This window comes from Lissotriton helveticus, chromosome 2_1 (assembly GCF_964261635.1).
Source record: "Lissotriton helveticus chromosome 2_1, aLisHel1.1, whole genome shotgun sequence".
Taxonomy (NCBI): domain Eukaryota; kingdom Metazoa; phylum Chordata; class Amphibia; order Caudata; family Salamandridae; genus Lissotriton; species Lissotriton helveticus.
Window position 1 is genome coordinate 97,676,588 of NC_136059.1, and position 6,510 is coordinate 97,683,097.

The window sequence follows — 6,510 nt, forward strand, 5'->3', positions numbered from 1 at the left end:
TCCGCTCAGATCATTCTCCATCGGTGCTGGAGTATGGCATGAGCCAGCAGAGGCCTGGGGTCCCCGTGTGGCGGTTCCAACCAGAGGCACTGACTGACGCCCCTTTTCAAGGGGAACTCCGGGAAGTATTGACAAGGTATTTTGATACAAAATGGACTTCAGTGTCATGTAGGGGGATGCAATGGAATGCCTTTAAAGTTGTGCTGAAAGGTGCATGCATTTCCAGGATCAGTGTTGCCAGACGCCAGCTTAAGGCAGATCTGGTCAAGCAGGAACGGACACAGGCCACTCTGCAGTGGACTGTGCATGAAGTGGGAGTGGGAAACACAGGGTTGATGGTGGTCCAGAGGAAGGTGGGGGAACTGTGGGATAGGTTAGACTACTACACCCGACGCGAGTACAAGCAGCATCTTCCCGGAGAGGAGGACAACACAGGCCCGTTGCTTGCATGGTTACTTAAGAGGAAGCGACCACCTTCAACAATTCTTTCATCAAAGAACTCAGATGAATGGTTGTGCAGATGCAAACGGGCATTAATGCCCTACTGTGGAATCAACAGGCAGCAGTCTATAGGAAACCAGCACAGGACTCTCTGTAGGGGGTACAGGAGTTTCTAGATGGGCTTGGGCTCCCCCAACTTATTGTTGAACAGAGGGAGGGTCTGGAGGAGGAACTTAGGGAGGAGGAATTGACTGCAGCCATAGGGGAATGGCAAAGTAATGGGCTCTGGGTTCAGATGGTCTCCTGATGGAGTATTAGCAGGCATATTCAGGATATTGGTCCCGCGCTTGCTGGAGAAACTGCTGGAAGCTCGGTACTTGGGGATGCTACCACAGTCCATTCGAGAGGCATTGATTGTTGTTTCCGAAGCCTGATCAGGACCCGATGGACCCTGGCTCATATAGGCCGTTTGTTGTTGGAGGTCGATACCAAAATCCTATCTAAGGTTCTTGCAATTTGTGTGAGGTGGTACCGCACCTGGTGAATGAGGAGCAGTGCGGGTTTATATCCAGCCGTGGGACACATATGAACCTTAGAAGGTTGGCTCATATGTTGCACTTAGTGGAGGGCACGGATTTGGATGCTGCGCTAGTGGCGCTTGATATCGAAAAACTATTGACACTGAGCTTGGAGTTCCTCTGTGAAGTGTTGGGATGCACAGGTTTATGGCCGAGGATACTGTACTGGGGTGCGACTCCTATATGCCCAGAGTTCAAACTGGACAAAAAGTATCTGATTATATATTGATCGAATGGGGCATGAGGCAACGTTGCCCCTTATTCCTGCTTCTCTTCGCTTTAGCAATTGAGCCCTTAGCTGCGAGAGTGTGATGCGATGTGGCGGAATGAGGTGTAAAAGTTGTCGAGATCGCATGTGTTGTCTCTTTATACACAAATGATAACCGGGTATATGTCCAGAACCTGTTACTGTCAGTTGCCTTCTCACAGACATCCTGGATGTTTTTGGCAGGGCGTCGGGATGTGTGTGAATAGAAGCAAAACAGTGGTCTTCCACTGACATAGGCTGGTAGGTGAACCTGCGGCTGATCTCAAGGAGACAGGACTCATTTTTGATATCTTGGGATCCAGACTGCACAGTCTCCAGAGGACCAGTATCCTCTGAATATGGGATGGGAGGTTGAGGCCCTGGGGACTTCTGTCCATTTTTGGGACCAGTTACCACTGTCTGTGATGGGCAGATTGGCACTGAGCAAAATAGTACTGCTCTCCCAGTGCCTCTATACTTCGCAGAATCCCAAGGAGCACGCTTACTGCCCTGAATAACCTGTTGGTGTCCCTGTTGTGGGCAGGTCAAAGAAGTAGAGCTAAATTGGAGATTCTAAAGTTATACCCGGAGCTCGGTGGACTAGAATTATAGGATCTGCAGATGTACTATATAGCAGGATTGCTGCAGTACACGGCACAGTAGTGTGAGGAGTGGATGAACGGGGAAAAGAAGATACTGGCTGGGCTGATGGATGGTGAAGACCTCCTGAGCTATTTAATGCAAGAGAGTAGGGTCCCACGTGACGGCACATTCATTGTTCGCCAGGTAGCAGAGTTATGTTATGTTATGTTAAGGCCGTACTTTTAGAGCGCACGGATGCCCAAAAGGGCGTCCCGGCGCTTTGGCAAAGAGGCCTGAGATCTACAAACACAAAGGGAAACAGCACTGTTTGTCACAAAAACTACACAGAGAAGAGCAGAGTCTTCAGCTCTCTCCTGAAAGCCAGGAGGTTCGTAGCTTTGCGTAGAGGGAGGGGGAGCTCGTTCCAGCATCGGGCTGCCGCAAATTGAAAGGATCGTTCTCCCATCCGAACACGCTTAGCCGGGGGCACCTCCAATTTAGCCAAATCGGCAGATCGTAACACCCTCCGCGGCACATAGAAAGCAATCCGCTTCCTAATATAGTTGGGACCGATAGAATGAAGGGCTTTGAAGGCCAGCGTAAGAATTTTAAATCTGATTCTCTTCGAAATAGGCAGCCAATGCAGCCTATTCAGAAGCAGTTGTGCGCTGGCTCTCCTTGGCAAGCCGAAGATAGCTCTGGCCGCCGAGTTTTGGACAATTTGCAGTCTGGCCAAAAGATACTTGGGCAGACCTGCAAAGAGCGCATTAGCGTAATCTAACCTAGATCCCACTAACGCCTGGACTACTGTCTTCCGGTATTGTAGGGACAGCAGAGGCCTGGGAACTGGTGGTCACACACGAACAACACATGGCTCCTTATGTCAGACTGATCCCCCTTCTGTGGATGTTACCTTTTCAGCAGATACACTCCCTAGAAGGAGGGTGGCTGTACTATGGCTGGAGATGTTCATCTTAACAATAAGTTTAATACTATGGGCGATGCTTGTGGTTTATTTCAGGTAGTACCTGGACAGTTTTTACAATACACCAAGTAGTCCCATATGGCCTGGTAAATCTGGATAGATTTCCCAGCGGAACCCATGGAGTCACAAACATTGACCGTTTTGCTGGACTCAGGGTCCAATAGGGGCTTGGTATCCTGGATTTACGAAGTGTTAAAGGCTGACCGGCCTACAGACAGGCCAGAAGGTGAGAACTAGGTGGACCACGGTCTTGCTCGTACCGCTCATGAGCAGTGAGTGGAGGTCGGCTTGCACACAGGTCAGGGATGTGACCAGTAATGCCCGCTTTAAGCTCACTCAATTCTACTATTTGCATCGAACCTACCTCACACCGCAACGACTGCATAGAATGTATGCCTCCTGGTCAAGTCATGCACTGAATGCGGTGCGATTCTGGCAGCTTTCCTCTCTGTGGCGTGAGATTGTCATACTTTAAAAAGGTACTGGCAGTTAGTAGTGCCGATACTCAGGGGTGCAACACATATCCACATAGACATCTCAATTAAACATTGCTTATTGGGAAGCCTCCCACACCCCAAGAGAAAACAAAAGATGGGTACTAGATTTGTCCTTTTGGGGTTGGTCCTGGCGAAGAGATGCCTGGCTATTCAGTTGGCGCACCCTAGGTCTCCGGACATACATTAGTGGCTGGGTGACTATATGGAGTGGGCAGTGGCAGAAGAATGAAGGCTGACATTGGTGCGTACCAATGAGCACGCGAGAGGAACTTAGTAATCTGGGCTGAAATGGTGGATTTCCTGGGTGATGTCGCGCTACAAGAGGTGGGATGACCACATGCCTCCACAGATGATGCAGGGGACGCGACACAGATAAGGGACTCTGGGGGGTGGGGTACTTGCAGACATGGGAACAGCAGAGCTGCAAACTCTCTGAGATACATTGTGGCTGTGATTGCATGCCCCCTCCACAACCATGGGTAGGATGAATGGTGTGAGATGTGAGCCAACGGGGTACTCAAGTAATAGGGGCTTAAAGGTCTCCCCCTCCCCCGGCCCCTGGCAACGATCCCACCCCATGGATCACGTTAGGAGATCTAGGACTGTATATCTGAAACGTAGCAGCCGCTCAGCATGGTCAGTTACAAATATGTTTCTTTATTTGACGTCTGTTGTCCCTTGTTCGAATGATATGTGATGCACAAAGCGATTAATGGAGGGGAGCGGGGACATTTGGACCAACGAGATATGGAGAACTCAGGGCTGTTCTAGAGGGTGGGACCAGTTAAGACCCTGGGGCATTAGGTCTTGCAGTGCTAGGTGTATGGACCACCCGCGCTGGATGTGCGTACTTGCTGGAGCCAACCTCTGATTGGGGTGCGACACCACACCAAAATGGGACTTCGTCTCTTGCCTAGGTTGACGTAAGGACACCGCGCCACCAGCGTAGAGGAAGGCAGCAAACCTACCAATTTTCACAGCGGCTGGCTCTGTAGTGCTATACTTTGAAATGTAGACCATGTGGTATCTGTTTATATTGATTGGGGTTTGGTCAGGCAGGCTCTATCTCAGTCATGGAAATGAAAAGGTCTCTAGGTTCCCAGTTTACTGTACCGTTGTATATTCTGACCAAAGTGTCAATACAAAGAAATTTTAAAAAAACACAAAAAATGTAGGGGAAGACTAGTTTTAGTCAAATCATGTGATGTTAATGAGACAAAAGGAGTATAGAAAGTTGGTGAAATAACTACAGGGCCATCCTCCCACAGAGGCAAAGGATAGTTTAGGAGAGGGGACACCAGTCGGGGGAGGCCGCGGTCCCCAAAATCTGTGCCGCCTGGAACATACCGCCACTCTCCACCACCCACTTGCTACACCACTGTTTATCTGCCCTTTCTAATCCAGAGTGTAGTGGTCACGCACTGAGGCCAACACGACCTATACCTGCTGCCGTGGAAGATACCCCCATTAGGAGTTGCACACAAAGTGAGTATTTTACATGCTCGGCTTACCAGCGATCTGTACAGTGTATCTTCCACTATGTTTACCGGACCAGGATCCACAACCGCCTCCTCCCCTCTTATCAGAATTTTCCTGAACCAGGGCACATTTCTTGATACTTCCATAGTTCCTCTCACTTCAGTTATCATGGTACTCTCTCTCTTAGGAAGTGTGGATCCATCCAGCCGGGGTGTCTATCCTTAATGACGACCTTGTCCCCCAATGCTGATGATGGGCTCGGAAGCCCTCCTTTTGGCACGGGCTCTATCATTGTCGGCCAGCCTCTTCGTATGAGCTGCCATTACATCCACTGTCCTGGGCATCAATAGAGACCCTGTGGGTAACACGTCTCGGCCTGGCCTCCTCATGATGAGATCACTGTGTAGTAGTGGGCCTCAGCAAGGTCTACCAGTGCTAGGGGTTCTCCCTTCTCTGCACAGAGTCCTCAGACCATAGAATAGAAGTTGGCACAGAAACTGGAATAGAAAATACAAGATTTATTAAACCTCATGAGGTGGAACTACATTCACACAACACCCTTCGGTAATGTATGAAGTAGCATACTGAATGGAAGGAGCTTGGTCCTTTTATACCCACACAGGGGCTCAAATGAAGGCGGTACAAGTACAAAATGCTGGTTTTAGGTATATATAAGGTCATGCAGAAAATAAGCAGTCAACAAGTGGGAGGAGCTAACAGTGGCTGTTTTTGGCAAACACATCCTGACAGTTACATTCTAGTGGCAGCTGAAAAGACAGCTGCAAGCTCAACTGAGCATGTGCGAAGGTGGAAGATGCTAAATATATCTCGTCTCTAGGCAGATTTCAAGAGCAGTTAACAGAAAGGTAGGACAGAGCACATGGCGAGCAGATGGTAGCACATGGCAAACAAAATGGCTGACAGAAATACAAAATGGATTCCACAAAACGGACAATATAGTCTCTAAATACAGGATGGCTTCTGCTAACGCTAACCCGATCGCAGCCAATGTACATCAACTGGGCGCACATCGGTGATGCAGTTTGGTGTCTGGAGGTATGCCCTTAGAAACTGCTGCAGGAAGCCTTCTAGGTCGTCTCTTCTTTCTACTCCGATCCGGAGAGCTTTATTCATGGTTCTCATAAACCTCTGTACTCCACCATTGGCCTGAGGTCATAGTCTTACGGTGACATATATTGAGGTTGTGAAGATAGCCCTTGAATTCTTGCCCCGGAAGGGTGGCTGAAGGAAAGTGGGTTTCTTTTGCAGTAACCCCCTAACCTCTTGCCAGATTTCTGATGTACTTTGACTGAATGTGCACTGGGACCCTGCCAATCAGGTTTCCAGAGCCTGTGTTCTTACCCCAAAGCTGTACCTTTGTTTCCACAATCGGCACACCTCTGGCTCACATATAAGTCCCTTGTGAAAGGTACTACTGGTACAAAGGGCCTAGTGATCAGAGAGGGTCTCTAAGGGCGGCAGGATGTATTGTGCCACCCTCAGAGGCCCCTCGCCATACACACTGCCATTTCAGACTGTGTGTTTTGGTGCTGACACAACCTAAGAGTCGACATGGCACACATCCCTGTGTGCCATGTACATCAACCACTGCCTGTGGCATAGGTAAGTCACCCCTCTAGCAGGCCTCACAGCTCTAAGGCATGGTGCACTACACCACAGGTGGGGGCACAGCTGCATGAG